This window comes from Pipra filicauda, unplaced genomic scaffold (genome assembly GCF_003945595.2).
Source record: "Pipra filicauda isolate LSUMZ 115617 unplaced genomic scaffold, ASM394559v2 scaffold275_size1018216_pilon, whole genome shotgun sequence".
In the NCBI taxonomy this organism is placed as follows: Eukaryota; Metazoa; Chordata; class Aves; order Passeriformes; family Pipridae; genus Pipra; species Pipra filicauda.
Genome location: NW_024104393.1, coordinates 330,920 through 346,076, shown reverse-complemented (window position 1 = coordinate 346,076; position 15,157 = coordinate 330,920). Strand labels below are relative to the sequence as shown.

The following is a 15,157-nucleotide window of genomic DNA, read 5'->3' as shown; positions in this document are numbered from 1 at the left end:
TTTATTAAGTGAATTTAGAACAGTTAACATTTGCATTTATTAATTTTCTAGAAAAACTGGTATTACTAGTTACTAGGACTCTAACAGCTATCTCAGATTTCACTGGATACCAGCTGCAAATCTTGGTAATAAGACTTTGGTGATGATTAAGCCAGTGACGTGATTTTCAGTGGCGTGGAGCACCTGCAGCTGCCTCTGGCTTTGCAGTGACCTGTGAGGACTCAGCACCTCGGACAACACCTCCACAGCTCCTGGGCACAGCCAGAATAAATGCAAAAAATCTATAGGACCAGATTCTCCCACCCGGGAGCACAGGGAGTGACTGCTGGTGTAACCTGGGTGTGCTGTTGGTGTAACCTGCTCTGACTACCGAGACCTGCGAGGGAATGGCACGGCTGAGCTATTCCTAGGAATTGCATGTTTAAGCAGAATCCGAGAGCCAAGTCCTAAAGCTACTCATCTCCCAATGAACTGATGAACATGAACATGAACTGATTGTATTTTTAATATGAATGTTTGGGTTTCTGAGCTCAGGCACTGAATTGTGATATGCCCTTATCTGAAGAAGTATCTGTAGTACCTTCTCCCCAGGGTAGGACTCAGGGATCCCTCTGTGCCCTGGAGTTTTGTTCTATATTTCCTTGATTGCATGATCAGAAATGCTCTTTCAGTAATTTCATCGCATTTCTTTTCAGTAATGACAGATCTTTTCTCTCTACAAAACAACCTTTAAATTCTTGATTTCTTTTACTGGGTCACTGTTAACTCTTCTATGCTCTACATAATAACACTGGAGATTTTTTGTAGATAGGCATTCTGCCAGTCTCCTTCATAAAAATGAATTACATCTGGAGCAGGTATGAACTTGGAACAATTCCTACCTCCCAGGTAAAACTACTCATCTGATGCGTGAGCATACCATGAATCCTGCACAGACTGAAGAGGCTGGGAAGGAGAAAGGGAATTTTTCTAATCCATAGCTGAATTTCTTCTGGTGAAGGACATGTACAACCAACTGCAAGAAAACAAATGATTGTTCTGATTATTTTCCACTGTAGGAATAATTGGTAACATTGTTCTTCTTGGCAAAGATGAATAGTTGGAACCAGACTATTTCACAGAGACAAAATATCCACAGGGAGAGATTTTTGAGGCAGTCATAGGATGCACCCTACAGAGTGTGATTCTCATGACATTAAAGTGGCGCTAATGGCATTGCCATTAACTTCTAATGAAGAAAGAAATGGACCTGATAAACACAGTGTAAGTGTTCTATGGAAGGGGAAATAAAAATATTACATTTTAGGCAAGGTCTGGCTCTCATTGAAGCCAAAAGAGCTGAACTTACTGAACTTATCCAAAACAGGAAAAAGAATTTATGACTGTGGAGGACGGAGAATCACTGCTGTGAATCTGAGCTGCTGAATAACTCCATACCACAGAAGAGATCCCCAGAGTTTTGCAATAGTAACTGTTGTGTTACTTTGTGGAATTTTCTGATCCTTTGATAATGTTTCCTCCTTTTAACAGCAAAATCCACACTGCTTCTTGAAGGCTTTTAGAATATTTTTCCTTATGCTTTTATCCTAGAGAAGGCAGGACCACATTTGGTATTTAGGACAGGGAGCTGGCAATCTGGATTCTTTTCAGCTTTGTCACTAACCCGTGGTATGACTTTGATCTCCTCATTGTGCAGCACCACGAGGAGAAGCCATGGGGAGTCTCTCTGTGCCTCAGAAAGGGTCCTGTCTGTGCCCACCAAAGGGACCAAGCTGTGCAAGCTTGGCATTCCCACCTCCTGCACTGGTTCTTTGCAGCCTGGCAAAACCTATTCCCACTTGCAGAGCCTCATGGAGCTGTGCTGAGGTTCTCAGGGTTACATACACGTGGTGCTTTGACAGCCTGTGATCTCCCTGGAGCTGTAACACCACAGCCTTTGTTTCACTCACCTCTCCCCCTGGCCAAGCAAAGCAAGTGTTCCTTCAGAAACAATTAAAATTGAACATTTAGATACCAGACTGGGAGGAAGTAAACAACTAAAATGTAAAGTAAACAAAAAAAAATTCAATTCTGGCTTAAATTTTGCAACCAGAGGCCAATGTCTTAAACTCTTTTCCCTGGAATCTCAAGGAATGCCCACATGTTCAGGCACTGGGATCCATTAGTCCAGTCTTGGATATACACTGTGCTCTCCTTCTTTGGACAACTCTTTAAAGTTCTCCAAACTTCTATTTCCCAGAAATTAGGTTTTATAATATAAATGGGTCTCTAATTGGCTTTTACCAAAGCCAGCAGTAATGGATATTTTACCAGTGGTTCCTCTGGGTTTCGACCTAATTGACCAGAAGGTGTGTGACCTCTATAAACACACCTCTGGCCATTCCTGGGAACCAAATGCCTTAGTATTTCTCCCTTCCTCCCAGCCAGCCTTCTGGCTACTGCTTCCCACCCACTCTGAGCTACTCCCTTTATTTCTTTATACGGTTATTAGTTTTATGCAGCACACTGGTTATAGGCAAATTCTATTAACTCATGACTTGTGGTGGTACCAGTTCCCTACAGAGACCTGTATATGCTGATCTATATGGATTATTGATTGGTAACAAGTTGCTCTGAGAGGACTTGGCTATGACAGCAGTAACTCCTCAGCTTCAACCTCAGTCCCAGTCACTTAGGCTAAAACCTTAAAACCCTTCAAAGACCCATCATTTTTAATGTCTGCCTTGAAGTGAGTCACTGAGCACCTCAAGGTTCAATTGGCCCTTTTTGGTTTGGGAGCTTGTCTTGATGTGTGGCAGCTGTCCCTGGGTACCTCAAGATTCCCCTGACTGCATGGATTTGAGGTACTTGCTCTGGGGGATGTACACACTGGAAACAACAAGCTAAATAAAAACATGGGCTTTTTGTCAATGCCTTCAACTTTAAAATGGGACTTTCAGTTTCTAAAGGCTGGCAGGGAGTTCGTTTTGAGTCAGTCTTTGTGTGGTCATTTTCATTCTGGAATGAGACTGTTCTTGCACAGAATTACACTAAAATGTGTTGTCAAGAGACATTGTCTTTTGTTTCCATGAGTTTGCAAATATCCCCAAACAAGTTTGATGTAAGCCAGAACGTCCCAGCTTTTATCCCACCGAATAAAAGCATCTCCCTGAACACCACAAGCCCTCGTCTGACTGGGAGCTCTGGGAGCTGCCGGAACAGAGCACATTCCTGACCTAACAGTGCCAGGCTCCTTGCCATGGCCCACACAAGGTAGTTTACAGCTGCTTCAGGGGGTCTCCCTGTAATACTGCCACAACACCATGTTTTGATGAGACTTTAATGAACTTTCTAAGCTGCCTGAATTCCTCTGATGAAGGGCATTGTATGTGTGCAGTTTGTTTGTATTGTTGCCTAATTATGAACAGCAGTTAAGGCTTCACACCTACAATTTGTATTCACAGTTTGTAAAATTCCCTTGCCTGGAGTTCTCTGCTACTGCTGCCAACAAGGTGTACAGCAAATTTGATTCTTTCCCTAAGTGCCCCAGAACAAAGCACTGCATCATTCTCACGTCTCCAGCTGACAGAACAAGGGCCCAGAGCTGGAGGAGATGACTCGAAGCCGCTGTGCCTGACGTGTCCCTTCACAGGGGTTGAACACACCTTAGCACAGAGAATGGAAATGATAGTGCCCAGCATCCAGCACGTCCCACCAAGCCTGATCTGCACATCCTCAGCCCACGAGTGAGCTCTCCCACAGGAGCGGGCCCGGCTGGGGACTCCCACTGGTTGCAACACTGCAGGGAGATGATTTGACACGGAAAATTGTCCGTGTGGGGACACTCTTGTGTTTATTCAAGGCTGTAGTCCCCACGTACCATCAATTCTCAGTGACCTTCCCAGGAACTGGCACTGTTTAGGGCTTCATCATGTCCCATGCCTCAGTCCAAATCCATCTAACTATGTCAGTAAGGTCCATATATTCCCTTTAAGTGATTTGTGGAGTGGGTAACACATCAATTACATTTATACACCTCTAATCTACAATTTACTTGTACTTTAAGACCATTGCTTTGAAAACAACTCTCTTGGTGAAGAATAAAGCCAGTGCTACTTTTTCTCAATTTTTTTCCTGGTGCTGCCAGGTTGGGTCACGTTGGGCAACCCATGTGCAAGGAGGGAGCAGCAGGAACGAGCAGTCAGTCCAGCTGGGTGATGGCACTGTTTGGGAGAGCTCCCCAGCACTGGGTGACACAGCAGCCAGAACATGCAGTTACTCATGGAAGTAGTTACCTGGGAGCCAGAGGGACTGACCAGGGGCTCTGTATTATTAATTTTATTGCTGATTCTGTACGTTACGAATTAGAGTCAGAGGCAAACCAGAACAAGGTGACATTGTTTGCACAAACAGAACAGCAACAGTCCTTCCTTCGTGAATGCATTTCTAGAAAAATGCTCATTTTCTGACTCTGCTGGGGAGTTTCACAACAGTATATAGGGAATATATTCAAACGGGAAAGTCTCCAAATGGTGACTGTAACATCAGTACAAAGCATTGTTAATAAATTAATTGACTTTGGTCAGCTAGAAAATAAACCTAGGCTCATGTTGTTTGAGTGAAACTCATTTCAGGACAGGCAACATCAAGAACACAAGTAGTATAAAAACTTCCACACGATAAATCAAAGAAGAAGAAAAGTACAAGGCTATTAATGCTCTACTATAACATTCCTCACGGCCTCTCTGCAGTGTGGAGAACTGCAAGCCAACATTTTTCAACTGTCCTAAAGAATGTGAAATGTAAATGTTTAGAAGAATGTTTTTGTGCCAAGCTGAGAGTGATCATAAACATTGGCTCGTAATAGAAACATTTTGAAAAGATGCTCTCCTTGCTGCCAGCTTTTGAGAGCAACACCATGTAAATTAGATCGGAGTCTCCTTGGATTCTTGACACTCCATTGCTGCCTCTTATTTGCCAAAAAATTGTTGGATTGATGTTATGCTTGAACTTAAAGTATGAACTGCAACTGTATTAAATATGCTGCTTAAATGTCGTGTGGATAAACAACAAATCACCTGCCTGGGATTCACTTTGGGGACAGGCCTAATGGAAATCTTGAAGGAAAAGAACCACTGCTTTGATTATGACACTGTATTTCTGTGGCAGCACAGATGTGCCTGGTATTTTCCTGCCAAGTGGAGTTTCTGGGTTCGTTGAGATGTGACTTTGCCATAGCTCATAACACACTAAAAGCGAAGCGTGACTGACTCCTGAGTGTACCCACCCCACCCTCCTGCTGTGAGCTCTGTGCAGAGCAGGGGTGCAATAGTGCACACCTGTACACCTGAAACCCTGCTCCTGACAGCACGCTGCTTCTCCACAGTGACATCCTCCATTGTTTATTACCAGATAATCTTGGCCAAAATGTTCAGATCTAGGAAAATCGAAATGCTTCGGTAACTATGACGAGTTTCAGCTGATGGGTTTATTTATATCACCCTGAAATTCCAAACAAATCTAGCATTTTCTAAGTGAAACATTTTAGCTTTGGGATTCAGTTTCCATTTTAGTTTAGTGCTTAATTATATTTTAGAAACACTTAAAGTAAAATTAAATATGTGAATCAAAGCATTTCCTTATGAACCAAAACATCTCTTTTGTCACTGCTGCTGGTGAATCCAATTGTTAGGAGACAGAGCCATCTCTGATCACAACCCAAACCATCTCCTTGTTTAATCAGTGCTCATACTCTTCAGCCTCCCTCATTTTGGCCCATGACAGCAGATGGTTATTGATGACAAGATGGTTAGAGATGACATGGTTATCAGTGGATCATGGTTATGTATCTTTGCAGGTTTTATTTTGATAAAGGCTTTGAAATAACTTTGGAAAACTGTTCTTAGATAAACTCTCCAGGTTTTATGTCTAGTCTGCCACTTGTTTGGAAGAGGATTTTGAAAGGCAGAGAGAGCAGCTGTAGGTACCAACCCCAGGGATGTAGGTATGCAAAGAAGGACCACAAAGTCAGTGATGTTTTGGAAATCACACTGCTGAAATAGCAGTGCAGCCAAGTGCAATCATGGGATTTCATTTTCCAGAACAGTAATACATTTTTGGTTCATTCTTTTCTTCCTTTTTTTTTTTTTTTTTTTTTGGATTTGTGCTTTGGGATGATCACATGCTACATTTACAGACTACTTCTGCAAGTGTGGCAGCCAGGACAGTCCAGGTGTCCTGTTCTCCTCCCTAACCCCGTCTGAACCTGACTGGAAAACTTTTGGGGAAAAGCCAGGAGAAAACACCATAAGCAGGAGATGTTCTGAATGGATGAAGGAGACTGTTTGAATTCATTTCCCCCTTTTCTGCTTTGGTAGCTACAGGAACAAATATGATCTTTAGATGGAGTTAACAACTGTTACCTGTGTCAAAGAAACAGAGACAAGAAGGAGCACAAGTGTTCTTGTGACTTTGCAAGTCAAGCCTCACGGCATGGAAAGGTGGGAAAGGACACAACAGCAGAGAGTAAGAGGATATGAGCTGTGCTCATGATGAAATCACTGGGAATTTTGCCATGAAAGCAGAACTGAGTAGTTCTTTCAGGTATGGAAAGTACTGCGAATGACAAACCCAGAACTCCCATTAAGAGGTTAAGACAGGAAGCTGTTTTCTTCCAGGGATGAGCCAAGAAGCTGCAAAAGCTGGGTCCCTAAACTTGTGTATTCTAGCCAAGCCTTGACAGGAGTCTTGCTTCCAGCATCCCTTGAGGGTGTCTTTTAAATCCCATTAGTATCTATCATAGTTCTCCCACAGCTTCCTTGAGTTCTAGTGGCCTTCCCTCTCTTTTCCATCTATTCAAGGACTGCACAGTGATCTGAACTACACAGGAGTCAGAGGATGTCTTTGCATTGTCTTTAGTAGCCTTTGAGTCAGAGCAGGGAGGTCACAGTTCTTGGGTTTATGGTTTGTTTTGCAGATAAATCAGGACATTTTGCTATTGCTTTTGTTTGAGCCCTGAAAATAACAGAAGTAGCAAATACATAAAACTAGGTTCATGCCAATAGGACAACCAAAAGAGTTTTTAGGTATCATCCCAATACAAACAGGATCTTGGTGGCAGAACTAGGAATGAAGGCTGCCTCCTGACTTCTCTCCTTGTGCTTTCACCATTCAATCATGCAAACTCCCCCAAATTATCATAAAATTGTGCAAAGCATAACATCCAGCAGAGACCAGCTCTGCCTGGCTCCTATGAGCTTGCCAAGGCTGTTGGGATAGCGAGGGAAGAGACACACAATTCATTTTAAGAAGGTTTTTTTTCCCCCTGCTTTGTGGTGGTTTGTGAAATGCCGGGAAGGAACAGTACAATGAACAGAAAATGTTCCAAGGAAACCAGCCTTCTCCATGGCATTGCCCAACAAGCACCCAGTGTACCAACCACGGAGCTTTGCATGGGAGTGTGGGACACACATGGGACTGTGACTGCTGCTGGCATGAGGCCTCTCCTCCCTTCTGAATTCCCAGAGCAGAGAAAGGGCAGAGTATCAGAGCCTCTCCATGCCTGGCTGAGGCTCTCCCTCACCTCAATACAAATGCAGGTGCAAAGTTATCGAGTCCATAATTTTTTTGCATAATTTAGAGCCATAAAATGGAAGCTGCCTTTGAGCATTTGGCTCTTCCTCCCTTGCAAGTTAGGGCCAGATGCAAAAGAGGACTTAAGCACCTACAACTCCATAGGTTCCTCCCTGCTCAGGATAACATTTCTTCCAGTACCAGCAGCTTTATGTCTGGACATGCCCAGAACTGCTGTGATCTGAGCAGCTTAGTGCACAGTTCCCACCTAAAACCCACTGGGATCCCAAGAGAAGTAAAGGAGCATCGATTTTCTCAGTCCAGCCAATTCAGACGGAATATTACCAGCCTAATACACACCAGCAGGGCAAGTCCCCTCACATGATACAGTCGTAGCCACTTTCTTTTACTCTTGACCAGGCAGGAGAGGTGCAGTCTGGCCAGAGGGTTTGGTTTGCACTGAAGAGCTGAGCAGAGTGAGAGTCGTCCTCGGCTGTTCTGCGTAAGGTCCGGGCTGGTGGGGTTGTCCAGGGGAATGAGCATTCCCTCCAGGACCGAGATTGGGAATCTGAAAGTTTCCAACACAAAGAAGAAACAAAAACTCAAACCCCTTTCAAGGAAAACATAAGTGTAGTGAATTAAAACAAAAACAAAAAAACCCCAACCGACCAAAAAAACACACCACCAAAAAACTGAAGAAACCACAGTTATTTTGCTGGCTAATATCATAAAGACATGATGGTACTTGCAGCTTCCTGCTTGGACCTGGCTTGCTCCAAAGTTATTTTGTGTGTTAATCCTGTGGTTTAGATGATGAAGATTAGGTCTGAGTGAGCTGCTTCAGATAAAAGGGGAAATGGCAGCAACCAAACCTTCACCCAAACTCCAACCTAAACTTTTCTAAGCTTTGAATAAAATAAAAAAGTATTAACTTTTCTTTATTATTCTTTTGTTTTGCAATTAAGATTTTATTTGAAGGTACTATTATTCATCAACTACAGTTATTCATTCAAAGCTTTGGAAGTCCCAGTGTTGTGAGAAGGAGAACTGTTATCCCTGCAAACACAAAAGTACACATTGCAGGTTCACAAAAGTACATTTCTGTCCCTTCTCCTGAACTTGGCTTTTTAATGAGACTGGGTTTTTTTTAATCTGTGTTACTTCTTCCAGTGTAACTGCCACCACACCATACAAGTTTCTGCCCAGTTTTGGTTTCTGTGCATCTTGACCTGGAATGTTCAGTTACAGATTTCCTGATAAAGATTCCAGTCAACAGCCAGTGATTTGGCCAATGTTCCTCAAAAAACAGGAATATAAAATCATGTTCCAAAACCCAAACGGAAATGTGTGAGTGGTTGATTCTCACAAAAAAAAAAACCAAACCCAAACCCAAACAAACAGGAGCTGCCTGCTGCTTGGCAATTTTGAAAATTGAAATTAAAACTATGTTCTTTAGCACTTTACTACGTAATACTTCTAGGTGCCTATTTTTAAATGGTTGCCTCAGCCAGTGGCATTCTTTTGTGCTTGATTAGCACATATTTGGCATGCAGAGCTCCAGGGAAAAAACACACTTACTCCATTTATTCCCAAGCTGGACAACTCTTTGCAGATGTCAAATCTATGCATAACAAAGCCAATGTTTGCTCACACAGACTTAGGCATATTAGTACAGTTCTTGTAGCTACTGACCTCGTCCTGCACTGCCCTTCAGTCACAGGCTGAGAGCTGGAGGTTCCAGATGTGCTTGGCAACACTTTACAGATAACCCTGTGGATTTGCTGTGAGCCCACGGGTCTGACTGCACAGTGGGGAACTGGGCTGTAGGGATATTGTACATGGACACTTCTGTTCAGAGAAATGTTTCCTCTGTTACAGTCCATTATAGCACACCCAGGGGCAGGAAAACCACCTGGATATATCCCATAACGGAGCAGCTGTGGGGGGCAGGTCACTGTAACATCAGGCATTTCACAAGGCAGCTGGACCCTGAGCCTTCTTCCAACGTGCAGGCACATCAATGAGATGCTCCAATTAGGAGCCTGGCTTCTTCCTTGCAGTCACTGGCCAGACTCAGGTGCCTTCACAAAGAGGTTGAGCTCCCCAAATGTTAAGGAAACGCAGATTCTAACAGCTCAGTAGATTAATCCAAGCCTTTCAGCCTTAGAGCCGAGGATGGATATGCCAAAGTGTCACAGGAGGATACAAGACTGTGGGAAGTGCTGTGTGGACACTGCTGCTCACACCTGCAATTACTGACTTCGGGTGGGCACGAAGGAGCTGCTTCTCGTGCCAGCTGCTGTTTGTGCAGTGGTTTAAGCCCAGCTTCAGCCAGGACATATTAAAAATGGAATGAGCCAGCTCTGGAAAGGGACCTCCACCAGTATAAACTAGAGAGGCTTGGATTAACATTTGAACTTTCTGAATGCTTATTCTAATTCAACCACAGAATCTTCTGAGAGTTCAGCCATCGCTAATTAAGACATGCAACGATTTATCTGTGGTTCATCTGTGCATTTGGCAGCTTTTGCTTTAGTAGGACTGAGTGCTGCAAAGTATCTGTGCTGGGAAATGCCCCTCAGAGGAGCACGAGGACTAACCAACTCCACACTTTTAGGTTGACTCTCATGCCCTTTCTATAGCTGGGAATACTACCGTGGCTCGGATTTAGGGTGAAAACAACCCACTTCAAAAATAAACTGCCCTGGGAAGTGTCTTTGAAAATTTTTTAACGTCAAATTACAAAAACATAACGTGTGAACGTAAATCATTTCCCCTGCAATAAATGCAGTACAAACATCCCAGCGTTTTCCTAATACCTGAGAGCTGCAATATAAAAGTGGCTATAAACAATAGTGAATCAGAGAGGTCTGTTTTATTCCCCTTCCTCCTCCATCTCCCCCAGTGTAATTTAATAAATATTAATGAAAAAGAGCACCAATAACGCTTATATATTAATTTTTCTCCTTTTATTTTCTGATCATGCTTAATTTAAAAGTGTTTTGGGGTTGCGTTTAGTCATATATATGGTTGTTTGAGCCTTTTATTAGCCATGATTCATTCTACATATCAGCATAAAGTGGTGCTCATGCCTCCAGTCTGTGTCTGTTCCATGATGCTCAGTTATCTGCCTGCCCCAAGCTATTGGTAGGGCTGGATTTGCATGTACACTGTTCTCCTATGGCAATAGTATGCCAGGAATGGCCGGGCTGGTATTACCTGGCCAGGTGAGGTTCCATTCAAATAATGCACATGCCACCAAAACAATTCAGATCAAAGGTCTGCCTTTCAACAGAATTAAAATGTAAGGACTTCTAAAGCAATTTTAGCAGTTGGCTTTACAAATGAACTTATGTCAGCTGCTCTGTATGATGACTGCCTAAATTACTTCCATATCTAATCTTATCTCACTATCTGTCTGTCTGTTTTCCAGCATTTCAGTGCCCATCACCATATTATCCAGGCGCCACCGTAAGATTAAGGAGCTCTGCAGTGACATTCTCAACGTGGTCTGTTCAAAGGTCATTAGCAGAACCTTCCACACTGGAAGAGACCGGAGGAGAGTACGGAAGTGACCGCCAAGGCGAGGAAGAGGAGCAGGAGGCAGCAGCCTGGTGGAGCCATTTTGGTTGTGCTCACACCGTGTGCTTTGCTCGGCTGAGCCGGAGCCCAGGGACCTCGGGGCAGCTCCTCTGTGCTGCTGCAGGGCTGCTTGGACACTCCTGTCACCTCAGAGCGTTGGCCCACATGGCCTCAAGATTGCTGCCCCTGTGCCATTGCTGTGCTGGGGCTTTATGACTTCTGGATCTTCCAGCCTCAGAGCAGGATATTCCTCTCACAAATCCCAAGCAGAGAGCAAGCCCCACACCTCGGGAACCATCTTCTCCAAGTGAATATATTAGTTAAAGTTTCATTTTTCTCGTTGTGTGCAAATCCTCCCAACTGTTTGCGTTTGAAGAAACCAAAAAAGGGTGTTTTGCTATGTACACAAAGCTACACAGGACCCACAGAATCAGGAGAGGTGATTTTACCCCGGGGGCCCTGTCCTGCTCCCCCTGAAGCTGATTGCTGCCACATCTCCAAGGACAGCCTGGGAACTCGTGTTCCAGAGAGGTGGCACTGCCTGGACCCTACTGCTCCCGTTTCAAGCAGCGCACTGGTAAGTGAAAGATTTGCCAAAGCTGTTTTTTCAGGGCTGCAATTAGGGAGCCTGGCTCAGTCCTGAGGAGGCCAACGACACTGAGCTGACGTGTCGCTCAAACAAACCCTGAGGTCTTTTGTGCCCCTTCTGGTACAAGAACAGCAGGGGATTTACGCTGGGGGATAAATAGGTGGTTCCAAAGTGAGAAGGAAAGAGCCAAAGTTGGAAGCTAACCACAAAACGTGGGTGTAAACGATTACCAAAGGCTTCCAGTAACTCTGCTATCATCAGAGACTGGCTTTATGGGTATGGCCTCAAGAAGTTTCCCTCCACTTAATTAAAGAGGCAGATAAGTATCTAGGTGGAGTGTGCAGATAGGTTCTAAATGAGTTATCCACTAAGGCTGGTTCACTGCACCTATTGTTAAAGCCAGAATATAATATCAGATTAATGCATTATATTTGCCTATTATAGCACTATGTCATCATTATATGACATGTTATAATTAAAGCCCTGCATTAGAAACAAAACTATTTGGCTTGGGATAAGTTGCCTTTATGACTTCTGTGGTTATGATTTCCTCCTTTTCTTAACCCCTTAAAACTGCATAATATAGCTATTTGTAACTGTATAAAGAAAGTTTCTAGTTTCAGATTCTAATCTCAGGTAATTCAATGTAAATAAAGCCAAAATCTGGCACATGGTCTTTTCCTAAGTCAGAATATTTCCTAATAGGGGGAAATCCACATTGTTTGGGTTGACGGAGCCTCAAGGATGGGCAGTAGATTAAAGGAGATCATTCCTGACTTGGCATCCCTCTCAGCTGCCCCTCAGCTGTCCCCACCAGCTCCTGGTTTTGTACAGTTCCCCAGTACTCCTCAGGAGAGGAAGCCCCTCAACAAACTCTGACTCCTGGAACGACACGAGTAAAAATTGGTTATGAGACCAGCTTCTGGACTCAGCTCTGGGGAAACCACGCTCCCAAATGCAAACCTGCCCATGGGTGTGGGCTCTCCTGCCTCACTCAGATACGACTGAGATTACAGTTTGGGTAACTGACTATGCTAATGTGGTTAATTAGTGATTTGCATATGCACGCTTTTAAATTTCAGGAGTTGGTGATTCATGCAGTGAAGTGCCAACCTCAGCCTTGCTGTCAGATTCAGCCAGAGCATGCCAGCAGTACCCCCTCTCCTCTTGCACAGAGCAGGTGTTGTCACCAGGCAAGGTGTAATTTCCCCAAAATAGCCGGGCTGTGCCCGTTGCAGAGACAAACCTTGTAGGGCAATGAATCTTCCTGCTCTTGTTTGGGGGCAGCATTTATTATCTAATATTTTGCAATGCTCTTATATAAATCTAATTGAAGTCTTTTATGTTCCTGACTGAAGTGTGCACTTGTTTGGTTTGGAGGTGACCACCTTAATGAGAGTAATAACGAGGGGATCGCTGCCAGTAGCCGGGGGTGACATCCCCCTGTCACAGTCAGTCCCTTGGGGAGAGTTTATTCTGTTGCTGCAATGCTGGTAACTCAGTAATTTTCTTCCTGATTTGCAATGACCTTTCCCCTGGACTTAGAGAGAGCTGGATTTGGCCTTGGAAATTGGCTTGTGCACCAGGAACTATTTGGTCATTTCTGTTTCACTTGGATGTTGGAAATGTGGATTCTCTTCCCGGGGCAATTTCTGCCGTGCGGGAAGGCCCCAAGTGTGAGTGCCAGATGTCTCAGATCATCAGACTGGGGCACATACAGGCTTCTGATGGAGCTGCTGGAGACACATTTTTAGCATTTCATCTAAAAAAATAAAACTCCTAAAGTGAGAAGTAGAGAAGTGAAAATAATAACTCACAAAAATGTGATTTTGAATTTTGCCTAGAAAGGTCATTTCTCCAGCATTTGCCACTGGTACCCTGGCACTTCTCAAGGGAAATTCCCCTTCCTGGCTGTTACTCACACGAGTAAGTCACTAAACCTGATCCCACCGTGCTGCTCCTGCTCCCACGGAATCAGTGGGATGACTCAGAGGGATGTGATGGGCCACCCATGGACATCCAGTGGTGTGTTCTCTCTGGTGCCAATTCATCTTCTGCTCTGCAAAATGCTAAACAGTCCAAAACACTGATAATTTCTCTTTTCTTTGGACATTTCCATCAGCCTCTTAAGGGTGCTTTTATGAATTCCCCTCAGTCCTTTTCCATGCTGGCTGACGAGTCCGGCCTGATCACGTGGAGGTTTATTATCATGGCGTGGTGTCCCTGAACAACATGTAATTACACACTGAATAAATCTGTGACAATCCCCACCAACACCAGGAATTACAAACTGTCAAAGGGAAGGGACTCTGAGAGGTAGTGCTGAGGACTCAGTGCAATTCAGTGAAGGCAGAGCTCAGTTTCAGGGGAGAAGGAGGAAGATGCTATTCAATTCTGAGGGTGATTTTAAATACCTCTGGGTTATGAGACAGGATAAAAATATGGCCCCTGCGGAGAATTTCCTCGTGAGGGACAGGCTTCTCTACTCACGGGGGAAAAAATTACTTTCTAATAGCATCTGTCTATTTTACATATATAATGAGCCAAACTCTGTGTGGTCAAATTACTGCCTGGGAAGTGCTTGGAATGAGGGACAGTTGTGCTTCCAGTCATTTTCACCAGAAGACTTTCCCTGCTGAATTAATTAATACTTTTAACTTTCAATATAAACTTTAAATAATTACTCTATGGCATTGTCAAGGTCTCATACCTCACATTTCTTTAAACAAATAATACCTGAGACACAGCCAGGAAGTGTCTGTGTGCAGATAAAAGAACTGAAGCAAAGAAAGGTGAAGTGACCAGCCCAAGGTCCTCAAGGAAGTTTGCAGCAATGGCAGATTCAGGGCTTTGCTCTTGCAGCAGGGACTGCAAGGAACCATCTGGGCTCAGCCTTCAGCACAGACCCAGCCAGTGCACTCCTGCACTTCCAGGTCCCACCGGCTCTACTCAGCTCAGCAGTGGGGCCAAAGCCCTGGTGAGGTCCCCAGCTAATGTTTAATCCTTGGGGGGAGGCTGGAGGAGAGCACAAATGAGCTGAGAGAGGTGTTTATTCGGAGGTAACCTTCCCTCCCTTCTCCCCTCAAGACACAGCAGCAGGTGGAGGAGTGAAGGACCTGGTGCTGTGTTTGTAAAGGAGCTTTTCTGCCCCAGAAAAGTGTCTGAGGGTGAGTTAAGTGCAGACAACTGTGGATCCTGACAAGCTGTAGACGCAGAAAGCCGAGTTGATTGTAGTTGCCAAGACATCAGGAAGTAAAAAGCAGAACTTTATGAAATGTTTTTTACATGGATAATTAATTTTTCCATTTGTCCTCTTCAATTCCTAAAAATACCTTACACAAACACAAGTGCCAGCGACAAACCCCTCTCAGAATAAAGCCTGTTTTGAAGCAAGTGAGAGTTGCAAAGGTCTGAAATGCAGATATTAGAAATGCT

General features: G+C 44.0%; 1 long non-coding RNA gene across 2 annotated transcripts in view; it reads left to right on the top strand.

The window, feature by feature from the left end:
- Window positions 1-15,157, top strand: part of LOC114004174 — a 140,737-nt gene that overhangs the window by 111,599 nt on the left and 13,981 nt on the right. For both annotated transcript variants that reach the window (XR_005564019.1, XR_003546487.2), the window contains exon 3: window positions 10,985-11,710. This is a non-coding gene — a long non-coding RNA (uncharacterized LOC114004174). The remainder of the gene's footprint in view (window positions 1-10,984; window positions 11,711-15,157) is intronic.